General features: G+C 44.3%; 1 pseudogene; it reads left to right on the top strand.

Annotated features, from left to right (window-relative positions):
• Positions 1–8,725: 8,725 nt before the first annotated feature.
• LOC120640049 lies at positions 8,726–11,264 on the top strand (annotated as a pseudogene).
• The last annotated feature ends 10,975 nt before the right edge of the window (positions 11,265–22,239 follow it).

Genomic DNA, 22,239 nt, shown 5'->3' with positions numbered 1-22,239 from the left:
TTCCCTTGTATGTTGATCCGATGGTCCAGATTGAAGTTTACATAGTTTGCACGGAGAGGTTGGTTTGCACCTAATATGTTCCCGAGAAGGAAACATAGGTTGGAATAACATTAGATCACACCGTACCGTTTTCGAAAAAAAATCACACATTCACACGAATCTTGTAATATCTTCTTGCCGGTGCTTGGAAACTTGGAAGGAATAATGCTGACTTTGTCTAGCTCTCTTCGAGACATCTATCTATTCCTGTCGTCGCAGTCTCATCATTACTCTACAAAGACAGCGTGAACCAGAAAGCCCTTCCATTAAAAATTACTTGACCTCGCCGAGCAGATCGTCACTTCATCAGTACCCTTGCTCCAACGTTTCGTCGAAAATTTGAGTGATTCACAAGTACGCGACGGTTGGAAAATGACGCGTGCGCTGTCGACCAGGAAGCCATGAGGAACCGGTGCATGGGAGAATAAGAGCTCCTAGCAGAAAGAGAACTCCACTTGGACACACTTGCATGGATCACGGCAACACGGCGGGGAGCAGCGGGCATTGACCCAAGGTGAGTGATGACGACGGCCAGTCCGGGACGAACTCATATAGGAGTAGGGACATTTTCAGCCACGAACTCTCTTTCAGTTGGCAAGAGTTGGGCCGATTCTGTCTCAAAACTCAAAAGGGCGCTACAGCCCGTGAAGGCTGAGATAGAACTACAGAATGGGCCGTGCGAAGCCTAAGTGCAAGTAGGTCCATCCTAGCCGAGTGGACTCCGCAAATTCTATATATCTTTCGGATTCGGAAGATTTTTCCTTCCCCACCTTTCAATATTTGAGATTCGTGCAAATCACCTCAACCGTTAGATCTCCTCAACCCTAGCTTTCTCCTTCCTCCTACTCCCTTTCTCGGGATGTGCCGCCGCCCCGCCGCCGGTCGCAAGCACCGCATTCACCCGTCGTCCGCCGCCGCGCGCCTGCCCGCCGCGTGCCGCTGCTGCCGCGCTACTATGCCACCGCGTTTCTGTGCTGCTGCTATGCTGTTGGCGCTGCTGTGCTGCCCGCTGCCGCGCTGCTGCGCTGCTGTGCTGCGCGGCTGCCACCGCTGCTGTGCTGTTGCTGCGCTGCCCGCTGGGCTGCTGCTGCCGGCACTGCGCGCTGCTGCAGCCGCTGCTGTGTCGCGCGCTGTGCCCGCGCACGCCGCCGTCGAAGAAGCTCGTCGGAGAAGAAACCTCAAATATTTTTATTTTAGCATTTACAACATTTCGTGTTTTCAATTTCAACATTTTATCTTTACAGTTTCAACATTTTGAAAATTAAATGTTGAATATGTTTAACAAAATATTGAGTTAATTCTATTAAAATGTTGAATATATTTGCAGCAGATAAATGAGCCAAAGTGGGCTTTAAAAATAGATGTTTTATCTATCTTCCACAAGATAGATAGGAACCCCAGTGGACTCTCCTCTCATCTCTATACTCTGTATATTGGGTACGAATTTTCCGAGCCTATTTTTTAAGGATTTTTTTTTGCGTTCTTCAACTTTGGGCAGAATCGGCTTTTTCTTCCTGAATAATGAAATCGTCCGTCTAGACTCTTCAAACTCGTAAAACTGTTCACATGACCTCTCTGAGCGGTTTGAGGATGAGGTTGCAGCAGTTTTTTTCTTTTTCTTTTTCTGTTTATTTTGACTGAATTTTTAAAAAATTATAGTAAATCATAAAATGGAAAATTCAATTTTGTTGGACTCCACATGAGTAGATCTACGCGGTGATCATATTATATGGTATACTTTAGTATAATTTTTCTATTGTAGCTTTAGATATATATTTTTCTATAATTAATTTATAGCTACAGTTTCCGTCGTCCAATTATGGTGAAACTTTTATGGTGGGGTTAATCATTATATAATTGAGCTGTAGTAAAAGTTTTATGATTATTGAATCATGTATGACTAAGCTATAGATTTATTTATAAGCCTAGATAAATCTTGATAAATGGCGCGCCACACTGCACTGTTTTTTTTGTAAGCAGTGCTGCATCTAGGTGTACTGTTGTTCTATCATCTATGTAGTAGCAAGTCATCAATTAAGTCACATATTTACCACTATAAAAAAGTTAACCATTGTGCCATAATATTCGAGGAAACTAAACTGCTACACCTAAACAAAGGAATGAAACAAGCTACAACTCACTTTTCAGGAAGCACGAGTAGTTATAAGCTTGTCAGTTCATATGTTTTTTTTTCTGTGATGTATTGCCTTCGTTTTAGATTCTTTGTTTTACGACGCAACCAGTTTTTGCTTGCCAAGCTAAGTGTAACGAATATGGTACTATTTATATTATTTCGAGTTATTTTGGTGATCGTATGACAACGCAATCAATGGGACTAATGGTTTTGTTAAGTAAACATTTCTAGATCCCAGAGATGAAGTAAAAAAGGCCAAACAAAACAAAACACGAAGAAAAAACTCAAAAAAACGTTGAATTGGACGAGTTCTACTAAAATCAGTAGCACCGGAAGAACCGACGCCTTGGCATTGGTGCAAGACTGAGCGCATCTGAAGATCAAGTGAAGAAAGAAGTGAAGCACCGGTTGAACCGACGGTGTCAAGTCAAGCATCGGTGCATTCAACGTACTATATTCCAGAGACGATGTCAAGTGCCCAGGAGCCAAGTCTTCAGCACCGGTTTAACCGATGGTGCATCGAAGCATAGCGTCGGTGCAATGATGTCAGCAGAAGTGGGAGGTCCAACGGCTAGTTCTGGCGCTGTGTGTGACCGGTTTAACCGACGCCCTATGCATCAGTTTAACCGATGGTCCCTGGAGTCGCTGCAACTGTGTCAGGAAGCCAACAGCTACTTCAGTTGCTGTGAGTGACCGGAAGAACCGATGCGCCTGCACCGGAAGTTCCGATGCCTACGCAGAAAACTGCTAACGGCTACAAACGGCTAGTTCGACTTGGAGGCCTATATATATGTGCTCCCCCGGCCATTTGAAGATTGCTGGAGTCCCAAGGCATCACACACACATCCAAAAACACCTCCAAGCCATCCAAGAGCATAGATATCAAATCCTTAGTCCTTAGCACAAATAGAGCCTAATTCACCCTCTCCCCCTCTTAGGCTAGAGCACTCGATCGCTTTCAATTGGTATCAGAGCCAGGTTCTCACTTCTCTCACAAAGAAAGCCAATTTCATTGGCAAATTTGTGTTTACCGGCTCATTAGATCAGTAGGCTTCACCGCCTAGTGAGTTAGCTCTTAGGGGGAAAGGATGGATCCTTTTAGACCTGCTCCACGGTTCGACGACACGGGCTTCCAACGATGGAAGATTTTAATGCAAGTCCATCTCCAAGCAACGGGGTTGAATGTTTAGAGAGTTGTGAGTGAAGATGTAAAATATAATGTTCAACATGAGAAGCAACATGATGTCACCGGTAAATGCATAATCTTATCTTCTCTTAGTGATAATGTGTTCAATCGTGTTTATTCTTGTGAAAATGCTGAAGAGATATGGAAGACTATCATTGAGAACTATGAGGGCACAGAGGATGTTGGCAATAAAAGATATCATGTTCTTATTGATAAGCTTAATAGCTTTAAACAACTTAATGATGAGAATGCCGAATCCATGTACTCACGATTGAATACTCTTGTGAATGAGATTAATTCTTTAGGTGTGAAGCAAATTGAAGATTTGGAACTCATTCGCAAGATCCTTCACTCACTCCGAATGCGGGACTATGATTTGGTGACCACAAGTCTTTATGAGAAAGAGCTCAACACATTGACACAAAATCAAATCCTCAACAAGATGATCGCCTATGAGTTACGCAATGACATCAAGATAAAGGCGCCATCTTCTTTACCAACACATAGCGCACTTGCATGCAAGCAACTCAAGAAATTGAAGAAAATGACCATCAAAGGTAGCTCAAGTGATGGGGAAGAAGAGGATGCAAGAAGCTCCTCAAGTGATAATAAAGATCCAATGAACTCCAATCTCTACAAGCAAGTAAAGAAGATGAACAAATGCATGAAGAACTTCAACTCAATGGGGTATATGGTCTTCCTCAAAAATAGGCCTCACCATCAACATATGAAGGTTGAGAAGAAGTTCAAGAAGAACAAGCAAAAGAAGGAGAAGAAGCTAAAGCATGAATCATATGCCATATTTGGTGAATGGGTAAGCGGTGGTGAAGAATCAAGTGCAAATTCAAGTGATGAATCAAACAAGAAATTCACCACCCGCATGGGATCATCATCCAACACTTGCTTTATGGCCAAAGGTATGGATAGCAATGTAAGTGATGATGACTCCGACTCTCCTTCAATTGATGAACATCTTGACTTAATTCATGAACACCAAAAAGTCATTAGGAAACAATCAAAGGAAATTAAAAACCTTAATGCTCTCAATGATCTAAATGCTTCTCTTGCTACAAATTATGAAAATTTCTTGTGCAAATTGAAATTGCTTAGCAAGGAGCATGAAGGGCTCAAATTAAAACTTGAGAGCATTAATGATACTAACGACTCTTTGGAAATGAAGCAAACTATCTCGTGTGCTATTCCTATCTCTAGGGTAGATGCTTCAACTTCTTGCATTGATTTAATTGATGAATCTTGCTCTAACCCTTGCAATGAGAAATGCAATGAGAATGTTATTGTAGAATCATGTGACGATATCATTGCTAAGGAGAATGATGAACTCAAGCAAGAAGTAAAAAGGCTCATGAAGAACTTGTATAGATTAAAGGACAAAGGCATAGAGAGCAATGTCCAACCTTCTCAAAATAATCGTGAAGACATGGTGAAGAAGCTTGAGACGGGGTCCACCGTGACTTGCTCCAAGTGCCACAAAGAAGGCCACAAGTCCAACAAGTGCCCTCAACCAAGGAAGAAGCTTCCGGATGAGAAGAACAAGAAGAAGCTCACAATCAAGAGTTCTCTCATCTACCCCAAGGCCAACCGGAGGAACAAAAGCAATATCACCTCCTATGTGATAAAAAAAAGACCAATGACAAGATGGTTGCTCACAAGGTTGGGAAGAAGGAAAGGAGTTGGAACCACTCCATTTGGGAGCCCAAGGACATCATCACGAACTTGAAGGGGCCTCAAATGGTGTGGGTTCAAAAGAAGACTTAAATCCAAAAAACAGCTTCGGGGGATTTGGAGGCTTAGCTTAAAAGTTGAAGTGAAGATTCAAGCCAAAACAAGCTAAACTCACAACTTGGATATTTGTTGCCCAAGTCCCCCATAAGATAATAGTAGCTAGATTTTAATTTAAGCATCATGTAACTCCATTGCTCTTGTTAGGATATTTGCATGTTTTGCATCTTCTAGTGTTATATATGGTGGGTTGCCTGTGTTATGATTCTAACCCATGAGCAACCTACATAGTTTGGTAAGTGTGTAGAAAGCTACACAAGTTTACTCTTCGTGGTACATGGACCTCATGAGAAATGTATTTCATATGTGTACTATGAGCACAAGCTATAGGGTAAACTTCCCATTATTGTCAAAACGATGTGTATACATATGCTTGGTGATTCAAACACTAAATGCATACATTTAGGGGGAGTTCATCCTATGGTTTGTGATTTTGAGACTAATATGTTTGCTAGTTTATCTTTTGTAGTCTCACGAAGGAGTTAACACTCTAAGAAAATGTTATTCATGCTCAATATGAACAAACAACTCTATAAGAGTGATTAGATAATTTGTGCTTCATGCATTTTGAGCCATGCTCTATTGAACTTAAATGCTCATATCTAAGTTCATAGGCTATGTGCTCATACATTTGCTTAATTTTGGTGTACCAAGTGCTCATCTTCTAAAGGCTTCAATTGTGACAAGTCACTCTTAATTGGTACATGCAAGGTAAACAAAGGACCCCCGGAGTTATGCAAGGTTCTAATTTCATTCAATTGGTATCTTTGTCAAATCTTTGTTTTTATAAAGTTACCTCCAAACATGATATGTTCTAAGCCTTTTTGATGAAACATCTAGTTGTGCACTTAATTTTCACATTATCATTTTGTGTACACACTTGTGGAAAACTTAGCTCCTGTCATATTAGTTTTGTGATTTTGTGATCCACCATAGTAAATTTTCAATTGGTATCTTCATTGATATCATACCTTTGGATCATGAGTCATGAAACAAACTCCCTAGACTATTAATCTTCTCTTGAGCTATATTGTTTTGCAAGACCTTTTTAGGTACAAGATCTTTTAGGTGATTTGATTCCAAAGGGGGAGAGATGTGGATCAAAGCAAGGCATGTTCCCCATAAAAGGGGAGAGATGTTCCCAAGAAGGAAAAGTATATTCCAAAGAGGAAGAAATGCCAAGTGGATCAAGTCAACATATGATAGAGGAGTAGCAAAAATGGGGAGGAACAAAGAGGGAATCATGGTTTTAGGGGGAAGCCAAACCATCATTAGATGGTGGTAAACATCCAACCGAGTGTAAGCGGTTAAATTTGTTAATTTTTGCAAATTTTATGATTGGTTTGATTGTGTTGTCATCAATCACCAAAAAGGAAGAGATTGTAACAACATGGCACCATTTATATTATTTCGAGTGATTTTGGTGATCGTATAACAATGCAATCAATGGGACTAATAGTTTTATTAAGTAAACGTTTCTAGATCCCAGGGATGAAACACGAAGAAAGAACTCAAAGAAATGCTGAATTGAACGAGTTCTACTAAAATCAGTAGCACCGGAAGAACCGATACCTATAGCATCGGTGCATCCGATGGTTGTCGGAAGATCCGACGCCTTGGCATTGGTGCAAGACTGAGCGCCTCTGAAGATCAAGTGAAGAAAGAAGTGAAGCATCAGTTAAACCGACGGTGTCAAGTCAAGCATCGGTGCATTCAACGTACTATGTTCCAGAGACGATGTCAAGTGTCCAGGAGCCAAGTCTTCGGCACCGATTTAACCGATGGTGCATCGGAGCATAGCGTCGGTGCAATGACGTCAGCAGAAGTGGGAGGTCCAACGGCTAGTTCTGGTGCTGTGTGTGACCGGCTTAACCGATGCCTTATGCATCGGTTTAACCGATGGTCCCTGGAGTCGCTGCAACTGTGTCAGGAAGCCAATGGCTACTTCAGTTGCTGTGAGTGACCGGAAGAACCGATACCCCTGCACCGGAAGTTCCGATGCCTACGCAGAAAGCTGCTAACGGCTACAAATGGCTAGTTCGACTTGGAGGCCTATATATATGTGCTCCCCCGGCTATTTGAAGATTGCTGTAGTCCCAAGACATCACACACACATCCAAGAACAACTCCAAGCCATCCAAGAGCATAGAGATCAAATCTTTAGTCCTTAGCACATGCTTTGTGAGTGTTAGTGCTAAGTTAGCTCTTGAGTGAGTGATCAAGCAAGGTTTAGATCCTTGTGCTGTGGTTCTAAAGTGAACCAAACTTGTATTTCGGTGCGCCGGCCTCCTTGGAGCATTGGTGGCTCGCCGGCACATCAACGACCCTCCGGCTTGGTGTGGAGCGGCGTCGACAACTTTGTGCGGGGGACGGAGACCCCTCCTTCGTGGGCAATCTCCCTTAGTGAAGATCGGGATCAAGTTGACCGTGATTGTGTTCACAGAAGAGACTTGATTGCCGGAAAGCGATACTCTTTGTGAGTGCTTCAACAACGTGGATGTAGGGGCGCCTTTGTGGCAATCTAAACCACGGGATAAATTCTAGCGTCAAGAGTTTGCTTCCTCTCATCCTTCTCTTTAAGCTTCCGTATTTCATATTGCAACTTGTATGTCTTCACTTTCTTAGTGTAGAATTTTACTAGGATTGGCTATAGATTGTAAAACTCTTTTGGGATGAGGGTTTCACACTAAGGAGAACCGTAGTTGTATATCTAGATAGTTTGTTTCAGTTTAAATTTTGTGCAAATTAGTTGGAGCCATAGGTTAAGATTTTAATAGAACCTAATTCACCCCCTCCCCTTTTTAGGTTAGAGCACCCGATCGCATTCACTAAGGCGTAGTTGATTGATGATACCCCTGTAACTTCATCTGATCGTGATGTTTTCAAGCATTATATTGTGGCATAGTCCGCCGCTTAACGTGCCAAAAGTCACATTTTCTGTCAAATTTTAAATTGAAAACCGGTTTGTAATAAAATTAGTTTATTGACATACCACCAATGATAAGGTTAGTTGACTCTGTCTCTCTGTTCTTGATAAAAACCAAACAAACCGACCTCATATGTCTGTCGTGAAACGTCAATCGCTGTTGGATTCTTGTTAGAATGTCATCTGACCGGGCCCAAAGAATAGAAATATCTAACGTAGAACAAACAGGATACGTTCAAAGAACTGCTGCAAGTAGTCAATTGACTTGCAATTCCAGTTGGAATTTTTTTTTACGGGTATTCCAGTTGGAATTTTAATGTCTCAAATCTTGCAGTATGCAAGGCGCTACAAACCAAGAAAAACATTCCAACGTGATGCTGTCCGGCATGAAGGTCAATTGACTGCCGGAGTTGGTATTCCAGTATGCAAGACGCTACAAACCACGAAAAACATATAAAAGGTCATGTGTTCGACCTGGCTTCGGCACTTACCCTTCACTCAAAACTTGAAGTACTTTGTTTCTTTTTTAAAAAAAATTGTGTAAGATAAGCACCATAATTAGTTAAATACAATAGTGTCTTCATACAAAACTTTCAGCTGCCAAGCATTATGCCTGCGGCTCTAAGCTTTCTTCCTCATCCACGTCTAGCTCGGCGCTTATTAGCAAGAGCCATACTAAGCCATGGAGACAACAACCTGCAGCCACCTTCTCGGCCTTGTCGTCATCTCGTTCATCCTAGTTCCTCCCAGGGCCTGCGGCGTTGCCGACACGTTCAGCAAGGGCCGCAACATCACTGACAACGAGACGATCGTCTCGGCCAACGGCGCATTCACCATGGGTTTCTTCTCCCCCGGGGTGTCAACCAAGAGGTACCTCGGCATCTGGTTCACCGTGACGCCGTCAGCTGGGTGGCCAACCGCGAGAGCCCCATCAACGACAACTCCGGCGTGCTTATGGTCAGCGACACCGGGAGCCTTCTCCTCCTAGACGGCTCCGGCCGGATCGCATGGTCGTCAAACTCCAGCAGCACATCTCCCGTGGAGGCGACGCTGCTCGGCATCGGCAACCTAGTCGTGCGCAACCCCGGCAGCACCACTGCCCTGTGGCACTCTTTCGCCCACCCCTCCAACGTGATGCTGTCCGGCATGAAGGTGGGCAAGGACTTCTCGAGCGGGGACGAGTGGTACCTCACGTCGTGGCGCTCCGCCGCCGACCCGTCGCCGGGGGCCTTCCGCCGCGTGCTCGACACCAGCGGGCGGCCCGACAACATCGTGTGGCAAGGCAGCGTCAAGACGTTCCGCTCGGGCCCCTGGGACGGCGTGCGCTTCGGCGGCATCCCGGAGGTGCTGGCCTACCAGCAGGGCCTGTTGGAGTACCAGATGGTGATCAGCCCGCGGGAGGGGACCTACGGGCATAACGTCAAGCCCGGCGCCGCCGCCACCTACGTCGTGCTGACGGACACCGGCGAGGTGAGGCGCCTGGTGTGGGACGCGAGCAGCCGGGCATGGCAAACCACCTACCTGGGGCCCAGGGACGTCTGCGACGCCTACGGCAAGTGCGGGGCCTTCAACCTGTGCAACGTCAGCGCGGCGGCGGCGGCGTTCTGCGGATGCATCAGGGGGTTCGGCCTGACGTCTCCGTCGAGGATCGCCGGCAGATGCCAGCGGAACGTGGCGCTGAACTGTGCGGCCGGCGGGGTCACGACGGACGGGTTCGTGCTGGGCGGGCCCAGGATTACAAGTGTGGGTATTCAAAATTTTCAAAGGCTATTTTTTTTACAGCCTAAAGTGTACTCCTTCCATGACAGCCTAAAGCTCCATGACAGCCTAAAGGGAGTATATATAGATTTATAGCACATAATTCACTGCTACTCTTTCATGGTACACAACAGCTTTTTCGAAAAAAAACTTATCAAATAGTGATGGCACTGGCACTCTCCTTTAAAAATTTGGCACAAATTCACTATAAATTTATCACAAACGTTTTCCTCACTACATAGCTATCAATTCATCAAAAGCTCACAAGTATTCACCAATTGCAATTATTATTCACAAAACAAGACAATTTCTCAAGTTTGTAGTATCCATAACCCATGTCTTGTTGCCGACCTGCAGTGCTGCCGCCGGCCGCCCACGCGACCCTGGGCATTGGGCCGTGCGTGGTCCTGGCGCATGGGCGTGGCGCTGAGCACTGTGCAGGGCTGCAGGCAGGTGGCTCTGGTGGTCTAGTGCCGCCGCCCGCAGGCAGGTGGCGCTCGTGGTCTAGTGCCGCCGCCCATCGAGCGGAGAGTCGGAGCCACGGTGGCCTGGCTGCGGTTCGCCGCCGTCCGCCCATCCCTCGTCCGCGGTAGGGGCCGCTGACAGGGATCCGCCGCCTGTTCTTGGCGAGTGGGCACGCTGGCCGCTGGCCGGCTGCAACTCGGGAAGTCAGGAGAGAGGAAGCGGCAGCGGCAGGCAACACGCACCACGGCACCAATCAAGTTAGGTGCCTGTGTGGGCTATGTGGGCTTCGGGTCAGCCGACGGGGAAGGGAGAGGAGGTGGACTTACTATCGTTTATGGGCCTGAATGAGAGGAGGCACAGACAAGACAGACATGTTATTGGTGAAATTTTCATTTTTTTTATTTATATACATGAAATACAGTATATATACAAAATGTTTTTGCTAAAAATAATGGGTATTCAGTTGAATACCCTTGAATTGAGGTGGGCCCGGTGTCAGGAGTGAAGCTTCCGGACACGCCCAACGTGTCGGTGGATACGGGCATCACGGTGGAGGAGTGCAGGGCGAGGTGCCTCGCCAACTGCTCGTGCCTGGCCTACGCCGCTGCGGACATCAGCGCCGGCGGTGATGGCAGGGGTTGCATCATGTGGACTGATCATCTGCTCGACATGCGGTACGTCGACAGAGGGCAGGATCTCTACCTGAGGCTGGCGGAGTCTGAGCTCCCGCCACCGCCGCCGCTGGCCCTGCCCCCGCCACCGCCGCCGTCACGGTCTCGCGCGTTTCCTACTGGCCCCTTCATTGGTGCCGTAGGTTCCCTCGTCGGGATTCTTCTTGTTGCTTTCTTGGTCCTGGTTGTGATTAGGAGGTGCCGGCGCCGGAGACCTTCAAACACAGGTACTCCATGTTGATTCAGAATCTAAGATTAGAAAAGGAGGACAAGTTCCAATGCTAATCTCTAAAATTTTGCCAACTGCCTTTATTTAATATTTTTAATTAGTGGTCAAAGTTGTAAACAGTATCCTTTCTTGAGTTTCTAGAGCAAAACCAAACAAAGCCATTATTCTGCCTGCAGGTCCAACTACCCCTGATGGTTTTATTCAGCATACTACCCCTGCCCCGACCGTGCCTTCTTCTGAACTGTCTAGTTTGAAGAAGGCTACGGGAGATTTCTCTGAAAGCAACATCATTGGTCGTGGTGGATTTGGAATCGTATACGAGGTTCGTACTACTAATTATGGTTTTCAGTGCTTAATCAATCGTATTCTGTCGCAACATTTATCTTGGACCGAAGTATTGTACTTTACTGTTCAAAAAAGTCGGCAACATGACATTAAGGTTGCACAATCACCAGGGGCATTTACCTGATGGTAGAAAAGTTGCTGTAAAGAGACTCATACAGTCTTCTCTTACTAATGAAGGCGATAATGCTTTCACGAGAGAAGTGGGAGTGATGTCAAAGCTCAGGCATGGCAACCTTCTTCAGCTCCTTTCTTACTGCCAGGATGGGAACGAGCGAATCCTAGTCTATGAGTACATGAAGAACAAGAGCTTGAACCTCTACATATTCAGTACTTAATGTTATTTGCTATACTTAGTACCTCTGTGTGTGTGTGTGTGTTTTGGGGGGGGGGGGTATGAATATATGATCATAATCTTTATGTGAATTTGAAGACCTCATATGCTTTCTATGGAGTTGTGACTAGCCTTGCAAATGTGATGTGATTCTTAGGATTATCTTGTTGCCTTCACTTTCTATTTTTTTAGTTTTCTTTTCTTGTAATTTTGAAACCTCTTTGTTTATTTTAATATATATCCAGTAGGGGCGTGCTGCTCCTGTTCCCATAAAAAAATAATGCATATTTGAGAAGGTTCTAGAATAATTTAGAAACAGCAAGAGAAAGGAGTTGTCATGTTTTATGGCAAGATAAGAATTCTCTAGAATTAGATATTATGCATAGTTAGATAAGAATGAGAAAAATTCTAAATATACATATTTTACGTAAAGATGAGTGTGAAAGTTGCTACATGCATGGCAACAGCACAACACTCATGAGCACCTATAAATAGAGGTGCTTCCTCCTCTCTTGACATAACATGACATAAAAAGTATCAAGTAGGAGGTGGTATGGTAGCATGTAGTTTAGATGTGTTATGGTAGGGTAGCCACATATACAGTGCAAGAGCCTTGTGTTGTATTAAGTTATAGTGAATAAAGATTTCCATATACCAAGATACATATTGTGGGAGTCGGAAATTTTTCCGTCTGACTTTACTAGGATATAAAACATGACTTGCTTATTAGTTTCATATCCCTACCAAGTGAACACCTGATGATCCTTTCCTATTTATCTCTCTCAACTCTTATTCAGAATATCCTTAATATAATCAACAGGCTGCTTCTGCATATCACCAACAAGAGCAGTGAGGGACCTCCTCGTATAATTTCTCAATGCTGTAGAAAGTGAGGCATAGCCGATGTTCGTTGTAGCTTCCAACTGAAATCAAGTGGCATAGGTGGGAATCTATGACATCAACTAACCGTGTCATATGATGACCCACCATTACTTTTAAAATCCTGGTGATGATTTCATTTGAACCTTCAATCCTGGTTTCTAAGGCCGGCAATAGCTTTGTTGCTATCTGTGGTTGTGCCACATTTCCATCCTTATGCTAGGGTGTGCGTGTTTTTTCTATTCTAGGTTATGCCACAAATTTTCCCATGTGCTTGGGCTCTGGAGTTGGTTTAGACCTAGTTTAGCTAGGTGGTTGTTGAGGTTTTAGCCCGGTTTTCCCAAATTAACCGAGCAATGTGGGTTTGTCTCATTTTCCCTAAAAATGAGGCCTTTGATCGGTGGTCTGCCACATCTTTTGAATACAATTCAGGTGGGGATACTCTCCCCTCGGTGACCATTCAAAAAAAATCCTGGTGATGATTTTATTTGAACCTTCATCCTCATATACTTGGTTGCAAGTTGGATCTCTTTATCACACAACTCTCAAACTCCTCAAGATATTATCCAATATCAAGGATCTGAATAAGGCAAGTTGATAAACAGCTATAATGATGCGACAACGAGCTTAGGTAAGGCCTCTCAACTATGTTCTCGTAAAAGGAACATCCATTGAGAACTTTAACTGCATCTCAAAGTAACTTCTCATTGATCACCAAACTGCTCCATGCTCCCTCTATTAGCCCAAGGATTGTGTCTTTCAACTCACACTTTAAATCTGGAAGTGAGAGAACAGTAGACTGGAAAAGTTCAGCCCATTCAAACCTAAGTTCTGATACTGGAAGGTAAACATGTGTTACCACAGGGTATTATTCAACGGACCGGCACTAGTGAAAATATAGATATTTTGTCATCAAATAGTTACCAAGGATGGCCTTCTTTGTCTGATGGCGAGTTTAGCACCAAATCCACCACGTTATGCAAGTGACCCAACTACAACTATGACCTGCTAGGAATCACAAAAACTCAGTCAGTTCTTCACTCTGATGGATATTGAGGTGATTTGCAATATACCATTGAGCACTAGACGACAAGATGATTTCTGGGCATGCAGGGGCGGAGCCAGGCCCCGTGTTGGGCGTGCTGCAGCACGGGCCTAGCCCAGTTCAATCCTTTAAATTTCTATAGTAATTAAGCTAAAAGCAATATTATTTATACAAAATTTTAATCAACCTAGCACTTGTCTACTGATTTAGCCCAGGGTTGGAGGACATTTCTAGTTCTGCTCCTATGGACATGGCATTAGAGAAGAAAGATTTTTTTTCTCAGTTCGATCGGCTTATTATATGCTAGTTCACAGTAGGGACAAAATGTCATTGTGGCTGGATGATCGACCAGTCAAGTCTGACTTCAAGACACAAGAGAAAGAATGGACATCATTATGATATGTACAGTTGATGTCCAAAATCAAGATATTTCTCTGGAGGGTGGCTCGGCAAACGCTACCTTCATGTGACGTTTGCATCACAGGAAGATGTCCCCGAGCAACATTTTCACCTTGTGCGGCTCGAGCGACTCATGGAAGCGCTCACTTCTGGAGTATACTATGGCCTGATGTGTTTGGGCTCTTGAGAAGGAAGATATTGCATACTCGGGATGCGCATGTATGGCTAGCAGCTGCATGTTTGTCATGGCCTCTATAGGATCTAGTCTGGTTGGCCGTGACACTATGGGTCATCTGGTACGCGAGAAGGAAGGACATTCATGACAACACGTTCCAAAGTCCGTTGTTGACTCATTGTTTCATGAATCGGTTCGTCGAGGAGTTGGATCTAGTGAAGCCTAAGCAGCATAGAAGGGAGCAGACTTGGGAATGGGAACCGCGTTGGATCCCCCCCTCGGCCATGTTTGGAAAAGATCAATGTAGGTGCCGCCACTTCCAAGAATTTAGACTCGGCTTCAATATGTTGCAGCTGTTGCTCGAGATGTTGCAGGCCGTTTCCTAGGAGCTTTAACGATGGTTTTCTCTTGAATTTCTGATCCGAAGACACTGAAAGTTCTTGCCTGCAGAAAAGGATTGGCCCTTGCAAATGATCTCTTAATCCAGAAGGTCCGAGTGGCAAGTGATTGCATCAATGCACTTCGGAGTATTCAGGAAGTGACGATGGGGTCACAAGCCCAATATTGTTTCTACAGTCGACCGGTAGCAGGGGAACTCATGGGCGATCGACCGCCAATGTGGTCGGCTCGAGGCCCACGTGATTATATCCTCCCGCGGCCAGCCTCTCTCTCATTCCCTTTCCTCTGCCTCTCTCTTTCTTTTTTTTTTGTATGGATCTAGCAGGGAAGCCTCTCTCTCTCTTTCTTCTAGCAGGGGAACGCGAGCTTCGCCCCTCAAGGGCGAGTGCGCGCGGCGGCTCACACCCCGGGTGCTCGCCGCCGCCGCCGGCGGCACGATCCTTCCCTCCAGGCGCTCGCGGAAGATGGGGGAGGCGGCGGCGAGGGCGCTCGCCGGCGGCGGCGGCAGGGTGCTCCCCCTGGAGCTCGCCTCCAGCGGCGGCAAGCTCTAGGGGTAGCCGCGTTCCCTCCCCACCCCTTTTTTTCGATTTTTGGATGTAAAAGTTTTTACAAAACTTTTTTCCCAAACTTTTACTTTGGTTTTGGATGCAAATGTTTTTTTTTCAAAATGTTTTCAATTTTTCTCAAAACTTTCTCTTCCAAATATTTTCTTATTAATGTTTTTTTCTTTTTTTCTCCAAATTTTTTTCCCAAAAAATTTCTCTAAAAGTTTTTTATCAGGACAAAAAAATATTATAAAAGGGGAAAAAAGATGGTCAAAAAATTGTCCGTACGGAGTCCTCCCAACTGTTGCCTGTAAATTAGAATTCCTTAAGGTCAACTGTTGGGAAAAAGGTTATTTTGCCTGCTAGCTTTACTGTGAGTCAAAGGTACATGGTACAAAACTATCAGGATGCAATGGCGATCTGTCGATTTTATGGACCCCTAGTCCTGTTTATTACTTTTACCTGCAATCCAAAGTGGCAGGAAATAGCTGACGCTCTTGCACCGTATTCTAGGTTTGACTAACTACTAACATTTGAATCTCCAAATAAATTTAATATAAAATATGTAACATAATTAATCTAATGACCCTTATTTTCTAGCATAAATGGTAATACTATTTTGTATGAATTCCAGCCAAGCATGAAGTTGTTTCACTCTTCAGAAGTGAGAGTTGCATTTTTCCAAGATGGAGGGAGTATATAAGGAGCGCCATGGCGTGCTACTGGAAGGCCTCTCACTCTCTCAGGGCAGTTTTGGTTTTGGATGTACAACAAGTAATTGAGCGCCCTCAGCAGAAATCTGAGGTCTAGAAGGAGAAATCGGTGCAAATCCAGCGGTCTGATGCCTTCAGGAGGGTTTACAGCAAGTTATTTCATTTTTATTTAGCGTGTTAGATCTTCAATTTAAACTTTAAATTAATTTTATTTTACCGCTCTTTTAGTTTGTAGTACCATCATTTTTAAACAAATTATATATACATATTATTAGGCTTATTATCTCTTTTGCCATGCTATAAATAAAAAATAACTTGGCCTCCTCTCTCCGCATAGGTTACTCAACCATGTTAGCAAATTTACTGATGTGGCATAATATTTAGTGCTCGTCGCACTCCTATAACACTCTCATTAAAATTGGCATCAGCACCTGCCATTTGTCCTTGCTGTGTGCCAGTGCGAAGTGACATAACAATTTGCAGTTGGCACCATCAATATTTAATTTGGACTGCCCCACCATCTCACAACTTGCAGTTCTCCCCACCAATATTTTTTAGGATTTCTTTCCTTGTTGTCTACCTTATAGCTGTATCCATGCATGCATGTGCCTGCCTATTTATAGAAGAAAGTTCTGAACATGCACCTCAAACACGGTCTCCTTCCAAGCCGGACATAGAGTAGCACAAGGTAATTCGAGGTCTCAAGGATCTCGTCATTAATTGTTATTGGTGCACATACTCACATAGCCACCGTGGTGTATCCCAGCATAGGTGCGGCTGCATCCCCACTCAAATATTCTATGCACTTTCTAGCACTCGTCCCTTAGCTTTCTTGCTTTGTTACACTTTTTTCCCACTAAAAGCTTTGAATGCCCATGTGAAAAGTGCTGCACCAAATTAGGAATGAAAATTATCAAGTTTATTTTTGCAACTAAACGATAGTAACAGCCCAAATCTGAGAGAACGTTCCCCTGTACATTCTATTTGCAAAAGAAAATATGCTTCCATTGATTTACGTTATATGCCAACTTGTCGTACCAGTAATATGGACAAAGGAAAGGCCATCAACCCATCATGGAGGAACCGGCGTCCAAGAGTTCACACGATGATGGCTCCGTGGTGCAGGTATTTCTGTTAGTCAACAACAGCACCATCTGTTCTATATATACGCCATGGTGCGCATGCTGCTGGTTAGTTAGCCTATATATGAATATGTGCCTGAACGGGAATTACTTCAATTTATTAGTCTACCTACGCATGCATACTTAAACTGTATTTACGTTTTCTTTTTTTAATTAGGATCAGGTTGTAGTTAACATCTCACGCAAAGGCATCCTCAAACAAATCACTAGTCAGATGGGGGCGATCATTCGTACTGAAGGGGTGTATAGGTTAGATAAGAGTAAAAAGGTAGCCTGGCTCACGGTTGAGTCCCCCCCCCCCCAAGCCCCCAAAAGGCGGAGAAGGCGTGGTAGAGGTTGAAGGTCTCTAAGGAATCCCTTGCATGACAGATTATGAAGCTCAAGAAAATGTTTCTGAAATGGCAATTGCTCATTTCGTAACAAAGATGAATGTTACCATTAATGATGTGAATCATGCTCCATTCGTGGAAACATATAGGCAGTTGCACCACTATATGAGCTTGTCCATGGTTCTTCAGATCAGACATGAAACTTTGCGTATAGAGAAAAACAGATTATTCAGTGCCCACATGGAACTTTGAAGCGTTTGAGCTCTATTTGTATTAGATACGGTGGTATCCTTCCCTTAGTGCCTTGTGCTTCACCACCACAACCTGCAAGCAAACCTATGGAACCTGTCATATTATACACAGGATTGAAGCCACCAAAGACACTTCACGAGCTGCTTGCCTGCGAATTATTCAATATTGTGCAGGAAAACACCGCCAATGGATGTCCAATTACTGACTAAATGGTAGGCATGTTTGGTATGTCACGTTTGGTTACTTGCTTTGTCCTCACAATGGTGCAATAATTAAATATTCCTATGTGCTATATATCTTGCAGGGGTTTATTAATCACCCAAGGATAACAAATGGGGTGCCTTTGAAGCCAAGTGCTATCATAATAATATCCTTTGATTATGCTGCTCCCATCTATCTCATGCCATGTAGCACAATCTCGCCTATGTGCTAATGTCCCTACGGCAAAGCTTTAAATGCTTAGAGATAAATGTAGGCACTTGTTAGGGGTTTTAATAGCCGTACAATGACCTATGTACTAGGTACTTAGCAGTGTGTAGAACATCAGCTCTCTATCTATGTTGGGAGCATGTAAGGTTGTCCACTATATTGCTCTAAATGCTTGTACTATTATTGCTGCTGTTATTGCTGCTTCTGTTACTATTATTCGTCCAATCGCTATAATTATTACTCCTCCTGCTACTTCTGCTGATATTATTATTATTATTATTATTATTATTATTATTATTATTATTATTATTATTATTATTATTATTATTATTATTATTATTATTGGTAACACTTAAACCAATATTGCTGGTCCTAGTATAATTAGTAGCAGCATAGCTGATATTAGCAGATTGCATGGCTTCATATGATGGAATACTTTGCACTATTCTTTGTTGTAAATGTCCATCATTATATTTTGGTTATCATTCGTCGGATCTCTCTATACATGGTTGCTATGAAACCCATAGGCATTTGATCTTTTTATACTTATAAAATCTGACTAGATAATCTGTTGTTCCCTGTGTACCTATTGCAACTCTGTCTTGTGTTATTTTACCAAGAAAGTTCCTGTAGGTAAGGAATTTAGTGCAAGCACATTCTACAAAAAAATAGCTCTCCCTCTCTAATTGAAATACCTGATCCGTGCACATAAGAACTTAAGCTACCGTTGCCTCGTATGAATACCCAGCTAAACATTAGGCGTCTGCTCTATATAGACTTAGTTAATTAGTTAACCTTTGAATCAAATGTACCCACGTACTATATTATTCTCCTAGTGCTCAACCTATGCCTACCAGGAACCTAGGGTTTATGGAATCAAACTTTTATTTCTGTATGCACCTACTCCCTTCGTCCACAAAAGAATGCAATTTTAGGATTTGAAAGTTGTCCACAAAAGAATGCAACTCTAGCATACTTATTAACTTGGTAGCATGGGACCAACTAATGAATGGATCACTTCATCATAGGTGCTTGGTTAAGATCTAAAGCCATGGGTGCTAAATGGAAGAAGACATTGGTGTGCAAGCTATGTCCACCACACTTTTATAGGCCAAACAAGGGAGGGAAACTGACGGGAGTTTGAATTTTGCATTCTCTTGTTCGTGGATATTTTCAGTAGCTTCCCGTAGTGATGTGGTGATTTGGTGTTTGAGTTTATCTTTCCTTTAAAATATTGTTGTGTGGAGTGACATATGCTTTGGAGAAGCATTAATTTAGCCATTATTTAGTGCAGTATTTTATTGTAGTGTGCAGCTTGAAATCATTCGCTTTGGTGTTTGAACCATCAGTTCAGAGGATATACTAGCGACACATCACTACGTAAGAAACGACCTATAGTGACGTGCATAAAAATGACCTGCCGTTGTTACTCGTTACCCCACAAGTAGAGATGACGGGCTTTATCTCCGCGTGTCACCCTCGGACCAGTTTGGGCCTCGCGAGGCCTTGGCAGAAACGTGGCCCGTCACCTTTGAGACAGGATAGGTGACGGGTCTTAACAACGACTGTCACCTATACTGGAGGTGACGGTCCACATTCTTTGACCATCACCTAGATTCCTTTCAATGGTGACGGGCCATGACTAAAGCTGCGAAGGTGACGATCCACATTCTTTGACCGTCACCTAGATTACATCCAATGGTGACGGGCCATGATTGAAGCCACGAAGGTGACAATGTTTACTTAGCCCGTCACCACGTCTTGTGATGCACTTAACCTATGCTACTTGAAAGGTGACGCATTACACGTATAGTTCGTCACTTATGTGTATGCGTCATCTTACCAGTGGCCACGAACTTAGCCATTTTTTGTTGGACACGCACGTCGCCGCAGTTCTAACAGAACAATGAAAATTGAGAGGTAACAATGCTGAGAATAGCGCGAGATAAGAAAACCTTGGAAATTGCGAGATTGTTGCGAGATAACAAGCAGACAGAAGTTCATAATATATATATATATATATATATATATATATATATATATATATATATATATATATATATATATATATAAAGGGAGCTACATACAAACTACGATATACATAGTTTATGGCAGCCCCCTCATAGCTTCCGCCACCATGAAGATGGCGTAGACGTATCCGGCGACGCTCGGCACGATTGGCGCGTTCACCGGACATCTCCCAAGGCTGTGCAGGGTCTCGTTCAACGAGTTGAACGAGTCCCTCAGGATGCTGGTTGCCCAGGCGTCGCCTGGGTCGAAGGGGTTTGGGTTGAAGACGTCCTCCACCGGCGCAGAGGCCGGCGCCGGGGCCGGAGCAGGGGCCGGCGCAGGGGCCGGCGCCGGAGGTGATGGAGGACGAAGGCGAGGGCGACGAGGGGAGGAGGGGGCGGAAGACGGCGACGAGGACGACGAGGACGACGAGTCCGCCGCTTGAACGTAGCGGTGGCGGCGGCGGGATCGGCGGGAGGGAGAGCCACCCGACATCTTAGCGTGCCGCGGTGGCTGTGTGCGCGAAAGCAGTTGTGTGATCTGAGGTGCGCGAGAGCAACATCCGTGGCGAGTGGAGAAGAAGAAGAGGCCGGGAGGCAGTATTTATAGGGCCGGCAGAATGCGAAAGGGTCGACGGAATTCGAACGGGCGCGCGGCTGCGGAGAGGGCAACCGGCGGCTGTTGCGATTCTCGAAAGAAACAGATAGGTGACGGGATGTATGTGGAGCCCGTCACCTATAACCATTTGCAGGTGATGTTGGCAATGGGCAGCGGTTGCGATTCCCAAGAGAGAAGATAGGTGACGGGCGGTATGTGGAGCCCATCACCTGTAATGATTTTAAGGTGACGTTAGCGCTTTATCATAAGTGACGGACCTCAATGTCGCCCGTCACCTGAAAACATTGCCCGTCACCTGTAACCATTTCAAGGTGACGTGAGCTCTTTATTATAAGTGACGGACTAAAAAAACGTCCGTCACCTGTAAACGTTGGCCGTCACCTGTTGATCTTAACCTAGTATTTGCCCTCGATCAGCCGCCGCTCGGGCAGCCAGTCGCCGCTCGTTGCGGCGCAGAGGTGGCGGGAGGCGGCGATTTTTGGCGACGACGCATTTGGGCGATTTGGGGGTCGTGCAAGGTTAGTGCTCCAAATTATCCCTCTTGATCTGCCCATTCCATCCTCCTCGATCTCCTCTTCCTCGATGTTCAATTAACAGTTACAAAATCTTGTGTTTTGCGAGTAGATGAAGAATAGAAGTTGGATCAGCCTTTCTAGCCATTGTTGTCCGCAGTACTTGAGGGGGTTGAAGTCTTTCATATAGATTGCCAGGGCTGACATGGAAGCGAGGTCTGAAACAATAATGTACTGTCCGTGCTTCGATTGCGGAAATGATAAGAAATACTCTGATTGTGAACTGGTTTATGCACATTTGATCGTTTGTGGATTTGTACCAAATTACACTTGTTCGAATAAGCATGGAGAGGAAGGGCCTATGGAAAGGGGGGAATGGGTCACCGATGCCCAAGAAGCAGGGTGAAGGGATGATGATCAATATGGGCAAGGCAACTGTGATCAAGAAGGGTGCAGGGATGACATCAATGAGGAGTGCATTCTGGAGTTTGGTGACGACCAGTTTGATGCCTTGGTCGACAATGTTGAGGAGATGATCCATGATGTCAGGGGAGAAGATGAGATGACTGAAGCTGAGTTGCGTAAATATAAGCAATTTGTTGAAAATTCCAAAAAACCTCTTTATCCCCATTGTGAGAAGTACTCAAGGGTAACCGGGGATCTGAAGCTTCTGCAACTAAAGGTTACTCATGGTTGGACAGACAAGAGTTTCAAAGCATTGCTTCTTCTCCTGAAGGATATGCTGCTAGAAGGGAACTTGCTACCGGATACTGTGTACGAGGCCAAGCAGATTGTGTGTCCCGTGGGATTGAAAATTGAATAAAATTCATGAATGCTGGAATAATTGTGTCTTGTTTCGTGGAGAGAATGAAAATTTGGACAATTGCTCTGAATGTGGAATATCGAGG

Source organism: Panicum virgatum, chromosome 7K (assembly GCF_016808335.1).
Source record: "Panicum virgatum strain AP13 chromosome 7K, P.virgatum_v5, whole genome shotgun sequence".
In the NCBI taxonomy this organism is placed as follows: Eukaryota; Viridiplantae; Streptophyta; class Magnoliopsida; order Poales; family Poaceae; genus Panicum; species Panicum virgatum.
Note: the sequence above shows the minus strand (reverse complement) of the source record. Positions and strands in the feature narration are given on the sequence as shown.